This window comes from Pan paniscus, chromosome 13 (assembly GCF_029289425.2).
Source record: "Pan paniscus chromosome 13, NHGRI_mPanPan1-v2.0_pri, whole genome shotgun sequence".
Classification (NCBI taxonomy): Eukaryota; Metazoa; Chordata; class Mammalia; order Primates; family Hominidae; genus Pan; species Pan paniscus.
This window is the reverse complement of record NC_073262.2, coordinates 93878798-93902755: the sequence shown is the minus strand read 5'-3', so window position 1 is coordinate 93902755 and position 23958 is coordinate 93878798. Positions and strand designations below refer to the sequence as shown.

Genomic DNA, 23958 nt, shown 5'->3' with positions numbered 1-23958 from the left:
GATGGGCTTCTGAGGGATGAATTCCTCTTTTTTTCTCTTTCTGTTTGCATTTAATTTTTGTTGAGTCTACAATGAAGTTTAATTAAAAACAAATAGAAGGGACTTTTTTTGTCATCGCCATTCAGCACCTTTGTCTTTTTTAACACTAAGAGAGGAAACTTATAAGCAAGTAGACTTAAATTATCTGCCATGTTTTCTTTATTTGTAAAATGGGCTGGTAGTGAGGGACTGTATAAAATGATGGGACAGTGCCCAGGACACAATAAGCATTCAGTAAGTGTTGTCTGTTATTTTTATTATCCCACAGAAAAATGGGATTCCTTTCTAGAGATTAAGACAAAGATAAACATTTCAATTTCTGGGATGCTCCAGCATTATTCCTTTTGAAAACAAAGATAGCACAAGAGAGAAGCTTAAATATTACAACTAGGCATCAAATTATGGATTAAAGTTTTCATTTATTCTACATATATTTCCTGATTCTCTACTGTATGCTAAGACAGGCTGGAAAGCAATGGTGAGGGACAAGGGTTCATCCCCCCAAATAACTTAAGAGTCTAGAGACAGATTTTATTTGCCACCAGGGGTGCCTAAGCAGTTTTATGGGGAAGGTTAGTGAGAGATGAGGTCACAGTTGTAGTTGGAGAGGTGGAGTTTGTTCCTAGTAGTCGTGGTTAATGCTCCCCCTCCTCCAGAGGCATCCTCCCTTTCCAGGTAATTTACTTTACCACCTAAAATTCCTCTCCTTTTCAACAACTGCCAACTAATCCATGCCAAGATATTAACTATTACCTTTTAAGCTATTACTTAGTTACATAATCCTTCAAAAGAGTATCTGGATTTTAAGAGAGGATTCTAGAAGAGTTTCTCACAGTCTGGGCTCCCAATAAAAAGACCACCAAATGTACTTTTTGACCTTAAAATTTTTAGTTAAAAAGTTAGCTCAACAAATACACAAACAAAACCCTCAGGTAATAGGTGAAGCATCTATAACCTGGTCTAGAGGATGGTGGCCAAATATTCATTAGAAAAATTAAATTAACAATGAATTTTAGTAAGTGGCACAATTTCATGTACTAGTAGATGTGAAAGGGCTTTAAAAAGGAGAAAAACCTATGCAAATACATTATATTATTTTCCCCACTGCATGCATAGTCATGCTTGCAATGCCATGGATATTGAGAGGTTCAATTTGGGACCTTAGGTCCAGACATCATGGTTATAATAAAATTCAAAACCAAACTAAGCTAAACAATCATATAAATGAGCAGTCATATAAATCATAGAAGTCATATAAATGACTTCCATAAAAAAAAAACAGGGTTGCTTTTATAAGATAAATACTGCCCAAATTTCTGAAAAGATCTCTCTGGATAAAGCATTGGGTAAAAGATTTAATTATGCCTCTGTTACTTTTCAGTACCAAACAATAGATCACAACTCAGAAACAGTTTTCTGTTCTGATTTAAACATTAAAATGGTTTTTTTGTCATTTTTGTCAGCTTATCTGTCTGCTTCGTGTCTTGTCCTTCCCCTCCTCCCCATCAATCATCAGGAGGTTAAAAAATTTTTAAATACAAATAAAATATTCAGAGGAGAAAATGCCAGAGTACAAGTATATATTAAAATAAAAATGGCTGGGCGAATAGGGATGCAGAAGAAATATGTGCCAACCCATAAAAGTGGCCACTAAATCCTGAATGCATTATGTCTTGTTAGGATTAGGTCATAGATCTAGGATCAAATAATAGATGCTAAGATCTCATTTTTTAAAATCCTTCAAACCACCAAATCCCTTTCTTCACTAGGCTCCCCACCCCAAGTTTTTGAAAATTTCCATGGGGGAGAATGGGACAACGGAGTCACAACCATCAAGTTCTCTGATCACGGTGACCCACACCCTCCCTCCTTTTTCCAATCAGTTCAGCTTTGGGGGAGATGAATAGATAGAGGACCCTGTTATAAACTGTTTGACATTTCCCCAAATTGCCCAGTCCCTTAGGAAAGCATTGTGGCATTATCAGGGTGCTGAGTACAGAACTTTTACATAATAGGCACTAAATAAATGTTAGTTTAATGGAATTAAATAGTCTAAGAGGCCTACAGCCAAGTGATGATGTGTAGAACCACTGGGGCCTGTTTGAATCCCACTACTGCTGAATGATGCTAATTTATCCTAGACATTTTATCTCCTAGCGACTGGGTTTCCTAGTCTGTAAGACAGTTTGTTCAACAACCAGTCTGGTTTGAACTAAAGAAATTGCTCAATTAAATAATGATTTTGGGAAGTGAGAAGAGTATTGACTCTCCAAAGATGGCTTAAATTAACCTGACATTTATTGTATTCCACCTGCATTTTCACAAGTGATCATTTTGTATTTTTTAAACTCCTGCCGTCTAGCTGTTTTTGACCCAGCAAGTTGAACCAGTTTCCAAGTCTAATTGGCAATAACATGAGTGTCCTCTTGGCTGGAGAATGCTTCTTCCAAACCATTCTGCTTTGCTCAAATTGCCCAATCCAGGTCAGCTTGAGGACTTGGGGAGTACCCAGACACCCACTTCTAGTGAGTGACCTTTTTGAGCCAACCATAAATTACAAGTTAATTGCTCTAGTCTCAATAAAACTGGCTAATTCAGTCTCTTGTTTTAAAGTTTAAAATCTCCCTTAATGTAGATAGCATTAAATTAACTGCATTTTGCAAATATTGCCCAAAGTGTTGGGGCTTTCCAAAGTTACTCTGAAAACAGTAGCAATATTGTACAGATTAATTACAGAAATATGGTGAGATTTTTGTTTAAAACTAAATATGGGGAAAGGCTGGGTGTGGTGAGCTTAAAAAACAAATTCAAGACATGGCCTAGGGAGAAAGACTTGTTTTATAGTTAAAAAACCAAGATCTGCATATTGGTTCAGCTGCCTAGTTGGATCGTAAAATACCACACCTTGAATACTCTTCAAAAGTACACAAGATGGCTTTTACCTACTAGTCTTTAAAAGTCACCGTGCAGACCTTCTAGGATGAAGACCTATGAGTTGCTTTTCTTTGTTCCCTGGAAACCACAGGGAACCACTAGCACAACAAAGGTCAAAATACAAACTATTTATGTCAATAAACTAAACAAACACTTTCATATTTCTGCCATAAGAAACATTATAAAGGGCAGTTTCTAAAGGAGCTCTTACTAAATAAAATATATTACTTTAAAATAATTCCTTGATTTCAGCAATTCTGCCTTTGAAATAGATCATAGCCATTCTTCACTTTCTCTGCTTAATCGCTCTCCCCTCCTTAATCTAAATGCTTCAAAACATAGTCTTTTCTAGATTCTAATTCTGACAATCATCTGCAAGGTGTCCCTTCCTCCAGGCTTGCTCCTGCACCCATCTTTTTTTCCACAAGGCTGCCACAAATCAAAATCTAAAATTCAAAACCAAACTAAGCTAAACAATATGCTGTTAGTGGATATATTCATATGAAATAAGACAATTCTTCAAAAAGCAAGGGAACAATGAATACAAAGTATAGGATTGTACTAACCTTTTAGGGGAGACAAGGAGATGACACAGGGAAGAATCATACAAATAAAGCAATGAAATGTTTTCATTCTTAAGTTGGATAATAACGTTCTACTTCTTATACTGAATAATGAGTTTGCAAGTATTCGTTCTACTATTCTGATTCATATATGTGATATCCATCCTTTTAAAAATAATCCAATATTGCCTGATAAACTATTTTAAGTGAAGTGAGTTAAAGTTGATTTTTTAAAGTGTTAAGTAAACATTGGTACAGATATTATACAAATATGTGAAAGTGGAAATTATATGACCAAAAATTAGGAAAGGTTGGCTTATGGGAACAAATGCATATTTCTTAGACCATAAAAAGTGCAAAGTCTGGTTCAGGTTCACTTTCCCAACAATTTCCTCTCACTGCCATCCTCCCAAACATACCACACAAATCATAATCTTTCATGCCTCTGTGCCTTTGCACATTCTATATCTTCTTACTGAACTATCTATACTTCTCTGTTGAATGGACTCCTACTCATACTAGAAGACCCAGCTTAGACATAGCCTTCTCCAAGATACTGACATGCCATACTTACTTCCCTCAGGCAGAGTTATTTCCGCTTTACATTTCCAGGGCATCCTCTTTGTTACCCACCCTTTGTTATTGTACTCTGGCACCATATGTTCACTTTCTGTTTGCTTATCAATCTCTCCATTTAAACAATAAATTCCTTAAAACCGATGCTTACTCAACTTGGCATGTCCAGTATGTAGGACAGAACATGATATTGGGAAGGTGTTTCTCCATAAACAGCTGAGGAACTGATTTCAATTAATAGCCTAAAGTGCATTAATAAGCCCTCCTCTGCTTGAGTTGCACTCATGACCCTCAGCTCACTTAGCCTTCCAAAGAATAATCAGAGTGTGGTCAAAGACAAGTAAACAAGCACATTAAAGAGAAGAAAGATTAAAGAAACAAAATGCCACTGAGCCCAGCATGCTCAATGCTAGAAGCTGCACCAAAGAGGGACTGAAAAAATATCATTGAAACGCACACACTCCCACTCTCCATGGGTAGGTATGCATACAGAAACTACTGGAAACTGCCATCTATAACCTTAGCTTATAGAAACTTTCAGACCCTTAGTGATTGAGGGATACTGGAAATGGGGTAGGGGACTAGCAGAGAAATATAACAGAAGAAAGGGAGAAAAAAATATGAAGGCTTACCACCAGTGCAGTGAATATTCACTCTCCACAGCAATGCAGAGTAAGAGAAGTTGGCATGAGCTTCAGCCACATCAGGAGCATTGACCTTTGAAGCACACATTCAGAGAACAGTGATGCCTGCATTACTGGACTCAATGGATTAGGAAAAAGCAGTGGATTAAGGGAAGATTGTCTTGTAGGCCCTTTTATTTTCCTCCATCATTTATTCAATAATGACTTACTGAGCACTGTTGACAGGCACAGTACAAGTGCTGGAACAGCCTAAAAATTAAGATTTAGTCCTTGCCTTTCATAAACTCACAACCTACTGGGGAGAAAACTTGACATGTACATAAATAATTACAAAACAAATTAGAATGTGATAAATATCCCATGTGAAGCACAAACAAAGAGATTTGGAAACACAGGAGAAAAAGCTAAGTCTTGATTTAAATATATTGACAAGAAAAGGATAGATAAAGGAGGTGACATATTATCTGAATATTGAAGAAGGGATGGAACTTTAACAGAAGTAGAATGACATGAGATGTGCAAGGGAGAAAGAATAGTGTGAGCATGGAGTAAATTCTGAAAACTTAGTTCATAGTACACCCTTATCCTTCTGGAAGAGTTAGTCCAGAAATCGTTGAGTCTGTCCCAAATAACAAATACTCTTATTCTATATAATACCTCTTTATAATACTTAGGGGAATTAGGCCATGACAGAGAAAAATAAAGGTTGTATACCAGCCCCACAATTGTGTGTTGTAGCAAAAATTATATATTGCTAAAGATATGGGCTTTCAGCATTGTGTGCAATACTAGGAAACACAAATGTGAAATTGCTTTTTAAAAAACTTATTTTGAAAAGGACTTCAGGGGTGTGGGATTGGATTAATGATAATTCATGCTTCATGACAAACTCTTCTTTGGTTAATGTGTGGAAACTCTTATTTATTATTTGCTTTTAGTTGGATAGTTATTTTTAATAAGGTAATGAAATTTCTGCTTCTGGCAAAAGTGTCATAGTAACTGGTACTGAACTTGCACTCTGACTGTGAGCAACTAGAAAACTGAACATGATGTAGAAAAACAATACCTTCAGATATTGGAAAATAAGCAGCACATGTAAGTGATCCCTGAGGAAAAGAAATCAAATAAAGTGGTCCTATGATCATTCTGGCTTTCTATATGGAGACACACTCTGGACCATGCCACAGGTAGGAGAATCCAAACAAAGTACAAATATCTCATGAAGTTGAGGAGACAGAAATTGGAAAGAAAACAAAATCCAGACATACAAGAATGTAGAACAAAAATGTCCAGCATCCAATAAAAAATACTAGACATGAGAAGCAGCAGGAAAATTTGGCCTATTCCCAGGGATAAAAGTCACTGGAAACAGAATAATAGTTAATTTCTTGTCAAAACCATGAGCCAGAAGATAACATCTCTAACCTGCTGAAAATCAAAACATAATTTAACATGTTGAAAGCAAAAATATTGTCAACCTAGAGTTCTATACCCAGCAAAAATATATTTCCCAAATGATGGCTATGGCTATAATGAAGTAACAGGGACTGGGTTGCCCTCCTGCATTAAATCACTAAAAAAACAGGCAAATATATATACTTTGATGGTTTTTAGACACTGAACAATAGTCAGGGTAACCTCTGTGATTATTTCAGAACGAGATTCCAGGCCATAGTGCGGGGAGAAAAAGCCCAAACTGAGCCTGGTGGTATGAGACTCCAAATGCAGTCCCCAATGTGAACATTAAAATGATAAGAAGATAAATACAAGATATTTTAGAAATCAAAATTAAACTTCTAGGAGTGAAAACTATAATACATGAAATGCAAATTACTGCATGGGATTACTAAGAGACAAGATACTTCAGAAGAAAAGGTTAGTTAATTTGAAGACAGAACTATCCAAAATGAACTACATGGAGAACAAAAAGACTGAAGAAAAAAATAACAGAGTATCATTGATCTGTGGGACAATATCAAGTTTTCTAAAATATATGCAATTGGAATTCCAGAAGGAGAGGAGAGACATGGAGAGACAAAAAAGTTTAGAGAAACAATGACTAAAAAATATAAAATATAGTGAAAAGTATAAACAATCATATTTTAAAATTACATCAAACACAAGCAGAGTAAACAACAACAACAACAAAAAACTACACAAAGGCACATTATAAAGTTCTGAAAATCACTGACAGAAAACCCTAAAACTTAAAGTATAATAATAATTTTTAAAAAAGGAAAAAAAGAAAAAAAAAAGAAGAGTAAGCATAGAGGGGAAAGAAGACATGGAAGCACAAAGATAGAAAACAACTGACTCATTGTCAGAAACTACATAAGACTAAGAAAATGATTTGACATCTTTAAAGTACTGAAAGAAAAAGAAAATTGTCAGTGTAAAATTTTATATCCAGAAAATCAGACCAACAAAACCTGAGAGAATTCATCACCAGCAGATAGATGTTCTCTACAAGAACTGTTAAAGGAAGTTTTCTAGGCAGAAGAAAAAAAGAATCCAAGAACAGATGGGATAAATAGAATACAAAGACAAATAAATGTAAAATTATTTTTAAATATTAGTAAACTACATTCAATCATATTTTAATCATATTTTTAAAAAATAATACATCATGAAAAAGTAGAATTTATACCAGGAATGTAAGTATACTGTAACATTCAAGAATCAATAAATGCAATTCACCACATAAGTGTATTAAAAAACAAACCATATGGTTGTCCCAATAGATACAGAAAAGGCATTTGAAAAAGTTCACCTCTGGGCCATGATAAATATAGTCAGCAAACTAGGAATAGAAGGGAACTTCCTCAAATTGATGAGGGCCATCTACAAAGAACCTATAGATAACATCATTCATAATGGTGAAAAACTGAATACTTTCCCACTAAGATTGGAAACAAGGTAAAGGTGTCCATTGTTACCATTTCTAATTAATATCATGATGGAGGTCCTAGCCAATGTAATAAGGGAAGAAAAGAAAATCAGAGGGCTACAGAATTACAAAGGAAGATGGTAAAACACACATGCACAATAACTGTCTGCATAGAAAACCCTAAGGTGCCTAAAAAAATGATATAAGGATTATATTATAAGGCTACAGTTACTAAGATAAGTTTGTATTTGTGAAGGGACAGACAAATTAACCAGTGGAATAAAGAGCCTAGAAACATCCCTCCACGTGAATCAAAATTTGATGATGGCAGAAGTAGTATATCAGGTCAGTAGGAAAATAAAAATATGCAAAAAAGTGATATTAGATTCCTACTCTTACCACATACAAAAATCAACTCAAGATGGATTAAGGACTTAAATTTGAAAAATAAAACCTTAAAATTCATATTAGAAAATATAAATAAATATGATTTAGTCCTTAGGATAGGGAAAGATATGCAAGATTATTCAAAAATGTCTGCTACAAACATTGATCAGTTGTATTAAAATTAATATATTTTGTTTATCAAAAGATATCTTAAAATAAAAAGAAAAATGTCAAATTGAGAAAAGATACTTGCAATAGACACATTATTAGTATCAAGAATACATAGATTCTACCAATCGACAAGAAAAAATACACAAAATAAGAAAAAGAAATGATAATAAAAGACATTTATCAGAAAAGGAAACAAATACAAACATACAAACATATGTTTAGTATCATTAGTGATGAGAGAAATACCAATCAAGAATGCAATAAGATACCATTTTATACCTATTTGATTGGCAAAAATACAAAATAAATGTTATATTTTCAAGCAATAAGAGTCTAATGTATTCCAGTTTGGCTAAAGGGTAGTATGTGTTTTACATAATAATCTTATAACAGCAGTTTGAGGCTAACCCATAGAGAATATTAAATGCTATTAAGTTGTGTAATTCCAAGTACCTGAGGTTGTAAGGTAACCTCTGGATATTCAGATTCTCTCGTTGAAATGGAAAGTACTTTTCCCCAAAGTGGTGATCTATGACTTAGCTTTTCAAGGCATCTTCTCTATTCTCTTTACAAACCACTGGTCACATGTTTTATCTTACAGAATGTAAAGCATGAAAGAAATGCTCCAGTTTTTATATAACTTTTTATTTTGGCATGCAACAATCAGTACTTCAACTTAAAGGAATGAGGAAGATGGGGATTGCAGACATTTTGGTAAGTGGAAGAAATTTTTATTTTTTTGTTTCAATAAAACAGACACCTTTATTGACTGAATGAAACTCTTGACATCTCTCAAATGCTTGGAAAGCCACATAGGAAATAATGGATTAGATTTCATATTTAGATAAAAAATGTGTTTAAGGGCTTAAATTATAGAAAGGGTAGCTGTGATTAAACAGTATCTGTGTGAATAAAAATGCCATCTGATATTACAAAATATATACATTTTTTTCAAAGCCCCTTCATATACTTTTTTGTATTGAAAAAAATTCCATAAGGTAGGGTAAATATTATTATTCCCATTTGCTGAGTGAGATATGAGGAATAAAGACTAAATGACTTAGCCTGAACTGGATGGCCTCTTAATGGTAAAGCTAGGATTAAAACTCAATTATCCTGATTCAGAGTCCCGTCTTATTCCTTCTCTCCTCTCTTTTCACCTCTCTCTGTTCTTCCTTCCTTCTTCTCACCTTTCTTTTCTATTCTTAATATTAATTTTAACAGCTTTTAAAAATACATATTTATTATTGACAATTTAGAAAAGCATGAAGAAGAAATTAAAATTACAATCCTACCATTCAGACAATCACTATGGAAATATTAGTACACAGTTTCTAGTCTTTTTCTTTCATTCTTTCTTTTTCACAGATAGGGTCTTTCTCTGTCACCAAAGCTGGAGTGCAGTGACACAGTCATGGCTCACTGAAGCCTTGACCTCCCAGGCTCAAGCTATCCTCCTACCTCAGCCTCCCTAGTAGGTGGGACTATAGGCACGCACTACAATGCCTGGCTGATTGTGCTGTTGTTCTTGTTGTTGCTGAGATAGGGTCTTACTATGTTGCCCAGTCTGGTCTCAAACTCCTAGGTTCAAGTGATCCTCTCACCTCAGCCTCCAAAAGAACTGAGATTACAGGTGTCAGCCACTGTTCCTTACTTTAGTCTTCTTTGTTCATGTACATTTTAAAAATAGGAACCACACTTGGTTATAGCTTTTGTTACATGCTTTTTCACTTAATGATATAATGTAAATATTTTCCCAAATGATTAAATATTTTTCAGAAACACAAAATGTTGGCTGCATAGTATTGCAGTATTTGGATATACTAGAATTCATTTAACCAGTCCACTCTACTGTTGTAGATTGCTTTTGATGCTTCACCATTAAGAACAAGACAGTCCTGCACATATATATAAATAAATCTTGATTATTTTGTAATGATAAATTCTTAGAAGTGGCATTCTGGCATACTTTTTTTTGTACTCTAAAACATATTGTCAAGTTGCAATTTAGAAAAATTCTACCATCAGCTATGAGTGTGGGAAGTGCTCATTTCCATGAGTCTTTGCCAATATTGTTATTACCATAAAAAGTGATGGTTAGATCAATGAAAGTAATATTTATTCTTTTAGCAGATATTTAATGAGCAATTACTATGTGCCAGGCACTGTGTTGGGTGCTAAAAGTCATCTCCCTCCTCAAAGAATTACAGTCTAGTGGGAGTTATGTTCAAGTCATTTTTTTTTCCTTGAGACAGTATCTTGCTCTGTCACCCAGGCTGGAGTGCAGTAGCACAATCATAGCTCACTGCAGCCTCCAACTTATAGGCTCAAAGAATCCTCCTACCCCAGCCTCCCAAGTAGCTGGAACTATAGGTGCACACCACTGTGCTAGGCTATTTTTTTTTCTTTTTACTTTGTATAGAAATGCACAGGGTTGGGGGGCATCTCGCTTTGTTGCCCAGGCTAGTCTCGAACTCCTAGTCTCAAGTAGTTCTCCCCCACCTTGGCTTCTCAAAGTGCTGGGATTACCCACATGAGCCACCACACTGGCCCAAGTAAGTTATTATACTTCTGTTCTCACGCAGTACTATAGGAGCACAAAGGAAAGATGCCTTCTCTTGAGGGACCATAGATGGCCCCCTGGTAGAAGTATGCCTGAGTTGAGGCTTCATGGATGAGTAGGAAAGAGGAGATAAATGGTCGTAAAAAGGTTCCAGGCAGAAGAAACAACACATACAAATGGAGAGGTGAATATGGTGTATAGGTTCAAATGCCTTCAAGCAAATAAAGCCTCACTCAAGCTGGCTAAGCCATGAGCCAATTTAGGATCTTACATAACAAGAGGTCCTCTGCAGTGTGGCCTCAGGCAGAGTCCACATGGCTGAGCTCCTCTGCTCTGTGTTCTCCTGGCTCTTCCCTCCTCCCTGTGTTCTGCTCCATCCTCGGCATAAGAAGATATATTGTCTTTCCCACATGACCCTTTAGGAATAATAATAATAAAAAAATCTCTTTTGATCCCAAGCAGACAACTTCTTATTGGCCAGGCTTGGGTCACATACTTCTTCCGGATCAAATTGCTAGCTAGGGGAGTGAGATCACTATGTTTGGTTTACACTAATCACTCGGAGAGTTGAGGAGTCAACACCCCATCCACCACATGAGGAAGTGTCAAGAGCTGAATAAGGCTGCAGCACAGACAGGAGGTGGTGAGTGGCAAGAGATGAGGCGCCCGAAGCTAAAGGAACAAAAGGCCATTTCATGAAGGAGGATGGAAGAGTGTCCAATGCTGCAGCGAGGTCAAGTGGCAGAAGGTTGACAGTAATTACTGTCAGCTTACTGGGTGCATACGAGAGCAAGTTTAATTGTGATGGTTGAAGTCAGACTTCAGAGGTTTGGAGACTAAATGTGAGATGGGGTGGAATAATCACGGCGTGGATTCTCTCACAGGAAGTGAGGCCGTGAACAGGGCGAGAGGCGAGAGAGTGACAGGAAGAGGTAGAGCAGAGTCAAGAGAGAGGCTTTTTAGATGACAGAGGCTAGAAGAGGCTTAAATGATAAGGGAAAGGAGAAGGGAGAGAGGAAGAGTGGAGGAGAGGGGGAAGAAAAATGGGATTATCATTTCCCCGAGGAAGCTGGAAGGGTGGCTATCCGTTGGTGGGGAGGGAGTTCCGAGGAGAATGGAAAGCTTTGAAAACTCTTCCGGGGAAGGGAGCATTGATCACAAGGAGCAGTGCAGAGGGCCCAGGTGAGGTTGGGGAATATGAATTTGGAGCAGCCCAGGTGGAGTAATTTCTCTCTAGGAGCACTTGGTAGCTAGGATGTTGGCTTGGAGGTGGCAATGGTTGGCCTGATTCAGGATGAAGTGACAGATCACAGAGCTAGGTGTGATGGGAAGAGGAAGGGAATGCAGCAACCAACTACTGGGGAAGGCGTGGGGGTGTAATGGGAGTAGTTGGATAAAAGTTATGGACGAGGTGTACGTTTGAATTTTGCATTTCAGAAGCTGAACAGTTTGGGGCTATTGAGTGTGTGAGCGTGGAGGTGGATGAATAAACCGAAAAGTAAAGTTTTTATGAAATAGGATGATAGCACTCTATACATTGATTGTGAGGGTATAATGTGGGCTTTATGAAGGGCAATTTGGCAATTTAGTTTTTAAAAACTAAAAACCTGCACATCCTTGAATCTAGTAATTCTAACTGTATTCCATAGATTTACTTCCACATGTGTGAAATGATGCACAGTGAGGGTTATTCACTGAAACGTTATTAATAAAAGACTAAAACCTAAATCCATCAAGGATTTGGTTAAAAAGAAGGCAGTTCCATATGTATTGATGTGGAAAGTTATTCCAATTACAGTCTTAACTTAAAAGAAAGCAAAGAGACCGGGTGCGGTGGCTCACGCCTGTAATCCCAGCACTTTGGGAGGCTGAAGCAGGCGGATCACCTGAGGTCAGGAGTTTTTTTTTTTTTTTGATCATTCTTGGGTGTTTCTCGCAGAGGGGGATTTGGCAGGGTCATAGGACAATAGTGGAGGGAAGGTCAGCAGATAAACAAGTGAACAAAGGTCTCTGGTTTTCCTAGGCAGAGGACCCTGCGGCCTTCCGCAGTGTTTGTGTCCCTGGGTACTTGAGATTAGGGAGTGGTGATGACTCTTAACGAGCAAGCTGCCTTCAAGCATCTGTTTAACAAAAACATCTTGCACCGCCCTTAATCCATTTAACCCTGAGTGGACACAGCACATGTTTCAGAGGAGGTCAGGAGTTTGAAACCAGCCTGGCCAACATGGTGAAACCCTGTCTCTACTAAAAATATGAAAATTAGCTGGGCATGGCAGTGGGCGCCTGTAATCCCAGCTACTCGGGAGGCTGAGGGAGTAGAATTGCTTGAACCTGGGAGGCGGATGTTGCAGTGAGCTGAGATCACACCATTGCACTCTAGCTTGGGTGACAAGAGCAAAACTCCGTCTCAAAAAAAAAAAAAAAAGAAAAAGAAAAAAAGAAAAAAAATAAATTATAAAATCTTACCGTTTATGTACCAACACACACACAGAAACACATACATACACCCCATAAAATACCTATACATTTACATAGGCTGATTATAAGAGTTGTCTTTACTGGGTGTGGTGGCTCATGCTTGTAATCCCAGAACTTTAGGAGGACAAGGTTGTGGGAATCACTTTAGCCCAGGAGTTTGAGACCAGCCTGGGCAACATAGTGAGACCTCGTCTCCACAAAAAATTAAAAAATTAGCCAGGTGTGGTGAGCACCTGTAGTCCCAGCTACTTGGCAGGCTGAGGTGGGAAGATCCTTGAGTCCCTGAGTTTGAGGTTCCAATGAGCTATGATCGTGCTACTGTACTGTAGCCTGGGCGACAGAGCAAGACCCTGTCTGTACAAATAATAATAATAAAGAAAAGTAAAAGGGGATTGTCTTTAGAGAGTTCCTGTAGAGCTTGGTGGCTGGAGGAGAGTAGAGGGGAATTCCTAATTTTCATGATCCTTTTATTTGCTTTCAGTTTTGTTTTTGTTTTTTAACTACGTGTGAGAAGTGGTTCTTTGTAGGAAAGAGGGGAGGGTGGGCTCTCAGATCACATTACATACCCAGCTGTCCACTGATACCCACCTGTAAGGTTTTGGGAAGACAAGATCCGAGAGGGAGAAATAGTGAATCAAGCATGCAGATTGAAGCTCCCATTCTGCTGCTCCTAGGGGCATGACCTCTGCAGGTAATGAAAATGGGAAGAATAATAGTCTTACCTCTCAGGTTGTTCTAAGGAAGCAGAGAAATTATAAAGTATTTCATAACAGCAAAACAATATTAAAAAGCAAGGTATTTATTAGCAAACATTTATTGAACATTTACTATACTCCAGGCACTGAATTAAAATGGTAATTATTTCAATACTTTATTAATAATTCTTTTTTCCTCATCTAAATGAGTGTTTACAGCTGTTCATTATTATGGTTCTTTCTTGCTAAACATGAGTTGCCCTTCTATCTGTGTTCCTAACCTGTCCCCAGGCTCCCACCCACACCTGACTGGCCTTTGTTTATACTACATTAACTAGAATAGAATTTTTTTTTTTTTTTTAATACTTTAAGTTTTAGGGTACATGTGCACATTGTGCAGGTTAGTTACATATGTATACATGTGCCATGCTGGTGCGCTGCACCCACTAACTCATCATCTAGCATTAGGTATATCTCCCAATGCTATCCCTCCCCCCTCCCCCCACCCCACAACAGTCCCCAGAGTGTGATATTCCCCTTCCTGTGTCCATGTGATCTCATTGTTCAATTCCCACCTATGAGTGAGAATATGCGGTGTTTGGTTTTTTGTTGTTGCAATAGTTTACTGAGAATGATGATTTCCAATTTCATCCATGTCCCTACAAAGGACATGAACTCATCATTTTTTATGGCTGCATAGTATTCCAAATGTCCAACAATGATAGACTGGATTAAGAAAATGTGGCACATGCACACCATGGAATACTATGCAGCCATAGAATAGAATTTCTTAAGAGGCCCAGGAACCCGATTCAGCCTCCAGACATGTTTTATTTGCCCACAGATTGTTTAAATATTTTTGAGATGGTAGACAACATTGGAAAAAAAAAAGAAGATACTTTTAAAGTCCAGATTTTGAACTTTTCTAGAAAAATCAGAAGACCTGGCAACAATGTGCCTCAGGGCAGCAGACCACTGTAACCAAGCAGGGCCGGCCTCTTTGGCCAGGCTGTGCACATTCTTCCTTCTGACACGATCCTCACCCATGCTGTGTATGCTCCTGCCTGTCCCTGTGGACAGCAGAGTTTCCCACACCTAGAATAATGCCAGGGATGGCTGTTCCCTACTTTCTTGGCTTACAAGTGAGTGTGGAAACAGGGGGGCTTTCCTATTCCTGTCAGCACAGTCAGGTCCTTGTTCAGGGACCAGGTCCAGGTCTAAGAGGAAGCAGGGGACTTGGCCAGGGCACACAAAAGACACAATGATTAAAGGGTTGGAAAACAGAACCTATGAGGTAAGTTTTAAGGAACTGGATGTTTTCCTGGAAAAAAAGAGGATAAAGGATGACTCAATTGTCTTCTTTAAGTATACGGGGTAATTATGAAGAGAGTGATACCAGCTGCTCTCCACCCCCAAACCCACTAGAGGAAATGTGCATGTCCTGTGGCAGGAGGCTTGCAGCTGAGCCATAAGGGACTTCACTAAGAATTTAGGTTGAGAGACGAGGTGCCTCCATCTGCCTCATCTGATCCTTATGAGGGTCAGGCTAGACCCTTCTGTCTGAAACTCAAAAAATAAACTGGGTAACTTCTTGAATACTTTCCCAACTTTAATTCTTAATGCCTTCCTCTGCCATATTCTCTTTTATTTCTGTAGGCTTATCAGAAGAAAGTTAGAAAAAGCTTTCCTGAATAAGAAAACAGGGCATGAATCACTTAAAATTCTCTTTAGCAACATCTATCCTTGATGTTACCACACTAAAAAATGTATGCATACTCTTTCTAAACATGCAATTAGAACACAGCTGGGAAGATACTTAAGATTCTTTTCCCAAGTTAACTTTTTACCAGCCAAATTGCTATGGGTATAGTTTGCTCAACTGATGCTAGGAGAATAGTTCAGAGGACTTAATCAAGTGCAGTGCTTATGTAGATAAAAAACATTGCCTACATTATCCAGTCTTAGTTGTTTTTACTTAGTTTAAAAGATTATGGCGAGTTTTCATGTCTGTTCCTGTTGTGAATTCTGTGAGTCAATGCAGAGGAGCTGGAGGAATTTCCCAGATGTCACAACTACTGGACAGCATCCGGTACAGTAAATTAGAACACAGACTCTGGTTGATAAATGGTGATGGGACATTTAACACTTCAAAATAACAATCAACCTTTGTTGTGAGCCAACTGGGTGCTGAGTGCTTTTCATGTTAATCTTCATAATGACTCTGTAAGGTAGTTATCAATATTCTTGTTTGACAGATCAGAACAGAGTCAGAGAGAGGAGTAACTTTCCAAGGCCACACGGACAGCAAGTGGTGACATGCAGATTCAAGTCTAAATCCAAATTCAAATTGCTTGACTCCAAAGTCTGTGTTATTTATTTATTTATTATTATTTTTTATTTTCAAGACGGAGTCTCACTCTATCACCCAGGCTGGAGTGCAGTGGCATGATCTCGGTTCACTGCAGCCTCTGCCTCCCAGATTCAAGCGATTCTCTTGCCTCCGCCTCCCGAGTAGCTGGAATTACAGGCGCCCACCACTACACCTGACTAATTTTTGTATCATTGAGTAGAGATGGGGGTTTCACCATGTTAGCCAGGCTGGTCTCGAACTCCTGACCTCAGGTGATCCACCCACCTTGACCTCCCAAAGTGTTGGGATTACAGGCATGAGCTGCCATGCCCCACCCATCTGTGTTATTTTCATGTGACTACTTTGCTTCTTGTTTTTGGATTCACTTTGTTAGGGTGTGCCAGCCAAGGTGTCCAGCACAGAACCATACAATGGAAGGGGTAATTTGGGTCAGTCTCTCTCACAAAGAGAGCTCATGAGCTCCCAAGACAAATAAAGGTACTGGTTGACAAGTACATCACAATTAAACAGCCTCATTACCTTTCTGCACCTACAGTTCCATTTCCTACCTTGTTCATGCAGTCATCTGTCAAAGTCTCTTGACATACAACCCTAACTCCTCAGAGCTACGGTTTCTGACTTCCCACTAGTAAGCACAGTCCTTCCTCAAGACTATTTAAGCGGTCTGGCTCTTAAGTATACTGTGTTCCTTGTGGGGTGGCCCATGCATCTTGTGCAGCAGCATTACCTGGACTACTGGCTAAAAATATGAATTCCTGAGCCTCACCATTGATCTACCGAATCAGAATCCCCAGGAGCACGTCTTATCCTTAACAAGTATCTCAAGTCTTTTTCACACACACTTAACTTTTAGAATTATTGCTTGTAAAGCAATGGTTGTTAACCTTGGATGCACGTTGCAATCACCTGGGGAAATTCCATCTGGGCTCCACCCCCAGAGATTCTGATTTGCCTGAGCTGTGGCCTGGGCATCATATTAAGAACTTTCCAAGTGATCTTAACATACAGCCAAGACTAGCATCACTATCTTAGATCCAGAACACTGCTTCTCAAACTTGGCATGTACATCAGAATCATCTGGAGGTCTTGTTAAAGCTCAGGTTGCTGGGCCCACTCCCAGAGTTTCTGATTCAGCAGGTCTTAGGTAGGACCTGAGACTCTATTTCTAACAAAGTTCCCAGGTGATGCTGATGATACAATTTTAGGAACCACACTTTTAGAACCATTGGTTTAGAGACTCAATAATAGTACACACCACTGCTAAATTTTAAATAATTAAGGAAAAATCTTGTTGCTTTGAAGACATCAGGGATATTTTTTAGCTTCCCGCCCTAATTTAAATAATTTTGCACATTTTGAGCCCACTGTAGACTAGATCAAGTCATCCTTGTTAATAGAAGAATTATTAACCTCGTTTTCCTAGAGAAGATTTAGATTTAGATTCAAGGGAGTGAAATTAGCATTTAATTGGAATAAATAATTGTGCTTCTTGGGCAAATTACCCCTGGCAAAGCTGGAAGGAATCTGAAAAGTGGAGATCCGTGAAAGTCACTTCCAATATGTGCAATAAAACGGTATGCAAAATAATATATCTTTGCATAAGCACTTGAATAAATCTTGGCCTTGTCATTATTAGCACTGTTTCCATTCCTGCTATTGCCAGAGATGGTGAGTACAGTGATTGATTCCTTTGGGACTAGGAATCACCGGGAGAGGCAGGGTCACTGTGAGTGGTCATGCAGCATGCACACTGCACAACACCATGGGCATAATTCACAGACTTCAGTGGGAATTGCACCCTCTGGAGCTGTGCTACATGGCTTACCTAGGAGAGGGCTATATTTCTTCTGGAGTTGTAGAACTCTTAACCTCTCTCTAGGAACCAGGACCTAGAAAGCATTATAACACATGTCCAGAGGTCAAAGTTCCGTCCACTGTTGGTTCAGTCCACCACACCTGCTTCCCCCATTTCCAGGTGCTGGCTCTGGATGACCCGCTGGGGAGGTGTATTAGTCTGTTTTCATGCTGCTGATAAAGACATACCTGAGACTGGGTAATTTATAAAGAAAAAGAGGTTTAATGGACCGACAGTTCCACGTGGTTGGGGAGGCCTCACAATGATGGCAGAAGGCTTACCTGGCAGCATACAAGAGAGAATGAGAGCCAGGTGAAAGGGGAAACCCTTTATAAAATCATCAGATCTCATGAGACTTATTTACTACCACAAGAACAGTATGGGGGAAATCACCCTCATGATTCAATTATCTTCCACTGGGTTCCTCCCACAACACGTGGGAATTATGGGAGCTACAATTCAAGATGAGATTTGGATGGGGACACAGCTGAACCATATCAGGAGGAATGAGGAGAACAAGAAATTCCCATGGTGTCTGTTCACATGCACAAAGAGACATGAAAAATCTTGTTGGGTGAACCCTGATGGCAGCTTTGATGGCTAGGGGAGAGACAGACAGGGGGTCTTTGTGTAGGGTGTAAGTCTTGCTCTTCAGTTGGATCTTGCTCTTCAGCCAGACTCCTTTATTCCTTACATCTTTACCTTTACACAGCCCTCTATTTTTTTTTATGTCCCCTGTACCCACTCTACAGCAACCACATATGACATATTTTTTGGATAACTTCCTATTTTAAATATTATTATCTGAGTCCCAAGGTCTGTCTGGTTCCAGCTCTGGACATGGGGTCATTCCTGAGTGCAGTCTCGAGTTCAATCAGGACATCTTTATCTCAACTCCCCCCTCAGGCAGTCACTCCTTCTAGAACTGGCATGAGCATCCTCCGTCTCCTCATGTGGAAGTAGGTCTGAGGCTGAGGTTCTAAGCTAGGAGGTGGGGGAGCCATGCCAGTCAGAATATTGAAGTGAATAAGCCATTGGTTTTTATGTAAATCTTTCAGACAACAAGAATGAAATTTCAGAGGTGGATTGATCCATCTGGGCATTTCATCTCAAACCTGTTATTATGGACTAAATTTCTGTGTCCCTCCCCAAATTCATATGTTGATGCCCTAATCACCAGTGTGGCTGTATTTTGAGATGGAGCCTCTAAAGAAGTAATTAAGGTTAAGTGAGGTCTTAAGGATGGGTCCCTTATCCAACAGGATTTGTGTCCTTATAAAAAGAGATACCAGACATGTCTGTCTTGCTTCACCATGTGAGGACATGGTAAGAAAGAGGCCAAGTGAACGCCAGGAAGAGAGCTCTCACCAGGAACTGAATCAGTCAAAACCTTGATCTAGGACTTCTAGCCTCCAGAACTGCAAGTAAATGAATTTCTGTTGTTTAGGCCACCCAGTCTGTGGCATTTTGCTATGCCAGCCCAAGCAAACTAATACACCCATCCTTTCCCTTCTTGCCCCATGTCAACCCAAGCTCCTCCACAGCTGGAGCTGGATCAGGTCAAGATAAGTCCCTCATGATACTCACCATAGCTTCTTCCCATCTCCACCACTAGCTTATAGCACGTGAGGCAGGGACTGGGTCTCAGCCACTCTCATCATGCCCCAGTGCTGAGCAGGCTCTTCCCCTGCAGTCATGAGTGAGTGCACAGTGATGGCGCATGGCTGTAGAGGGTGCGGCAGGGGAGCCCCTGTGCTATTCTTGTTACTTCAACTTTTACTTGTTTAAAATATTTGTGCAAATTTATGGAGTACATAAAAATTGTTTTACATGTGTATAATTTTAGTGATCAAGTCAGGGTATTTAGGGTGTCCATCCCCTTTTACTTTTAATGCTACATTAAGAAAGCATCTACTCTCACTGCTAAAACATCATGTGAATTCACTAAGGCAAGGAATGGCTAAGATGCCAGAGCAAAACAGAGTGAACACAGGTTATTATGTCAAATGTAGAAGACAAAGAACTTTGCATCCTCTGCCCCAGCTCAGGCACCTGTCTCCTCATGCTTGGCTGGGATTGCAGACTCTTACTATGGTGGACAGCTTGAGATGCAGGAGATGGTTGTGGGGCAGGAGGGCCAGGGAGCCACTTTCTTCTCAGAAGGCTGGAAATCCTACATCAGGAGTCCCTGACATTTAACTAGAATGATCTACCCATCCTTAGCAGGAAGATACTCAAAATATCTGACACCTGGTAAGGTAGTTGTACACAACCCATGCAGCTGTATTAGTTCATAACAGCTGCTCATCAGCTCTGCAGTGAGCTCAACATTATTTCCAATTTTCCCATTTGCTTCAGACACAAAAGCCACATTCGTGGGCACAGCTAGATCAGGGCAGTTCAAATCCAGCCTGTGCAATTCATCAAAGGTCTATGAGTGCCACCATGAGAGTTACCCAGAGAACTAATTCACTTAAGAAGATGGCGGCAAAAGACCCAGCTCTAAATCGGATCCATGTTTAACTAATGCAAATGTTGCTTCTGATTTTAAACCAAATATTGGGGAACCAAAGAAATAATGCCCATAGCAATCCTTGCCAAACACAAATATATCAAACACACAAATTGACGTCTTATTTTCATGAATACCTTCTTCACTCCAAGCTTTCAAACATTGCAAGGAATCAATTTAGAGAGATCTAGGGAATACTCCAAATAGAAGGTTTTGTTTATACTCTAGGAGTTATGTAATGTAATGTGAAAAAATTATTTCTAGTAAGTCCTGGCATAAATTGTGTAAGCTGAGAAACAGTGATAAAGGAAGTGGATGTAACTGAATGTAAGGATCCAATCCAAATTGTTCAGGCCATATATAATTCTTGCACATACTGGAAGCACATATTTTGAGAGGAAACTTTGGAATGCATCGGCGTGATATGGCAAAGTAGAATATCTTGAATTCTGCTACAGGATTTTATATAGAAGTATTCATTTCAGCCACAGTAGTACCTCAGTTATTCAAATGCCGTTTATGTAGCAAATGTATTCAGAACCCAGAGAATCTGGAAAAAAAAATGAAGGCCTTACAATGATTAAAATATGTAAGTCCATGCACTAAATGCCATTCATTTTACTTCCTAGAAGAAATCCACATTACTCAAAATCCCTACATAATTTTCTTTTCTTTCTTTCTTTTTTTTTTTTTTTTTTTTGAGATGGAGTCTCGCTCTGTCTCCCAGGCTGGAGTGCATTGGCGCAATCTCGGCTCACTGCAAGCTCCGCCTCCCAGGTTCACACCATTCTCCTGCCTCAGCCTCCCAAGTAGCTGGGACTACAGGCACCCACCACCACGCCCGGCTAATTTTTTCTATTTTTTAGTAGAGACGGGGTTTCACCATGTTAGCCAGGATGGTCTCGATCTCCTGACCTTGTGATCCACCCGCTTCGGCCTCCCAAAGTGCTGGGATTACAGGCGTGAGCCACCAGGCCCGGCCCATAATTTTCTAATAGGTTTGGATATTTGATATTGGAATATGGCAGAAGCTGCTAGTGGTTGACCCCAACAGCCCTTCTTCTATTTTTACTTGTTATCAGAAACTCAATTTTATTCAAGGAACTCATGTACTCAGGTAGAAACTACATTTCTCAGTATTCTTAAAGCTATAAGTGTGACAAACTTTTGAGCAATGGGATACAAGCAGAAATGTTGTTGTAAAGGAAGTCTAGGTTGTACCCCACCATGGTGGGACCCAGCCCTCTGCCTTCCTGCCTTCCTGCCTTCCAGTCTGCTGCCTGGAACTCTGGTCTGTTGTCTCTAGGAACCATCTTGGACACATGAGTTACACCCTATGGATATTTCAGCAGAGAGCTAAAGGAGCCTGAATGCCTTTGAAATTCAAAATGTGCCATACTGGTCTTGTGCTACATATCTCTGGAATTCTTATGCATGGCACGTAAATAAGTTTCTTTTTTTTGTTTTAGCCACTGTTAGTTTATTCTAAATGTTTACCTGTGCATACAAGTTTATCCTAATAAATATGCTCAACATAAATAAAAAATAGTAAATTGTTAGCTTTCTGGTTACTAGAAACGATAATATGTGGGAGGAAGGATGTCTGACATCCTTAATAATGAAGGAGACATTAAATAAAACAAAACTCCCAAACAGCCAAACCTATAAATAAGTTTTCATGGAAACACTTTTAAAGGATAGCATTCTGTTATTCCTATTAAGGCAAATTGTCCTACAACTCTCTCGTAGGCAATGAAGGCATCAATACATAATAGAAAATCAGAATCACCTGAATTAATAATCATGGCTCGGAGTCATCAAGAAAAAAGCAAGTTATGTTTGGTTTAAGAGAGTACATAGAAATAGTTTAAATCAAAATATCTTATTTTAAAACAAAAATTTTTCCTAATGAGCAAACAAAAGGAGCATACTTTCTGGAAATCCTATAATATGAAATAGCACTTTTTTCAGTATTTAAAATAAATGTGTTTTCACTGTACATACATGGTTTTGTTTGTTTGGACATTGTGCTGATTTTATGTAAACGTTATTTTCTTAAAATATTTTTTCCACTCTAATAATTTTATTTTGGTCTGCATTCCAATTAGACATACATTTTTTCCATAAAAAATTAAAACGAAATAAAACCAAAATGATAAGAGAACATAAAAATTTCAAATAATAGGCTTGAGCTTTGGAGCCAACAAAATAAAACAGTTATGCCTTTCTTACTCCTTTTAGTTACTGGAGAGTTTTTGTTCTTTTATTCAAATTGTGTGAAAGTCTCACCTGAGTAAAGGTTTGCACAGATGAGTGGAGAAAGGGTCAGCTCTTTCTGGCAAGGATCAGAAGTCAACCTAAAGGCAATTTGATCTTTAAGCCAAACCCGGATACATGAGAAACCTATGACAAATGGGAAATCTACTGAGAACTTGCTGGCTGTTTGCCATTCTCTGAACAAGACTAAAGATGGCAGGAGCATAAACAATGGAAGCAAAAGATTAAAGAACAAAAACATTTGAATAAAATCCCTTCATACTATCTTCATTCATGCAAAACAACAGGAACCCTTCCCTCCAATGCTTTAAGACCTTCCATAAGGTAGATGCCATCACCACCTACTCCCTTGGAATCCTCCAGTTTCCAGTATTCTTCAGGTCTCTTATCAATTATCATAATTTTTGCCCACTAAAGTTATTAGCTCCATAAAGCAAAGGACTGAGTCTCTGTCAGCCGCATTTATATATACCCATGACTTGCCTAGCACAGGGCCTGGCAAACAATAGACACTCATTTGGACATTGGATGGATAGATAAATGGAAGAAGGAAGGAAGGGAGGGAGGGAGAGAGAAAGCAAGAAAGGAATTTGGAGGAGGGTATGATTAGGCATATAAAAGGCAAAGGAAATTTAACCAAAAAGTTATCTTTATCTCTTACTCTCTTCAACCTAACTTTTATTCTCTGAAAACATTGGGGTTCCTTGGGAAGAAAAGGAGAGAAAATGTAAAGAGGAAATAGCAGAAAACTGTAATGAGATGCAATTGAAGCTATGGAGAAGGTTGACCAAATTAGGTTCTCTAATCTTCATCCCTACACACACACATACACACACACACACACACACACACACACACGCCCTTCTAATATATATATATAGCTGTCCAACACGGGCCAGACATTGGCCCCTAAGAAGAGTTACCCTGAATAGACTGTGTGAATTAGCTAATAGTCAATAATATGCAAACTTCAGACAAGTCTGACAATAAGCCCACTGAAGGGACT

At 38.8% G+C, this 23958-nt stretch overlaps 1 protein-coding gene across 4 annotated transcripts in view; it reads left to right on the top strand.

The window, feature by feature from the left end:
• STAT4 (signal transducer and activator of transcription 4) overlaps positions 1 to 23958 on the top strand; it is a 218659-nt gene that overhangs the window by 27872 nt on the left and 166829 nt on the right. For all 4 annotated transcript variants that reach the window (XM_055108904.2, XM_063595505.1, XM_063595504.1 and 1 more), the window contains one exon: positions 8803 to 8915. The gene's annotated coding sequence lies outside the window, so the exon portion shown is untranslated. The remainder of the gene's footprint in view (positions 1 to 8802; positions 8916 to 23958) is intronic.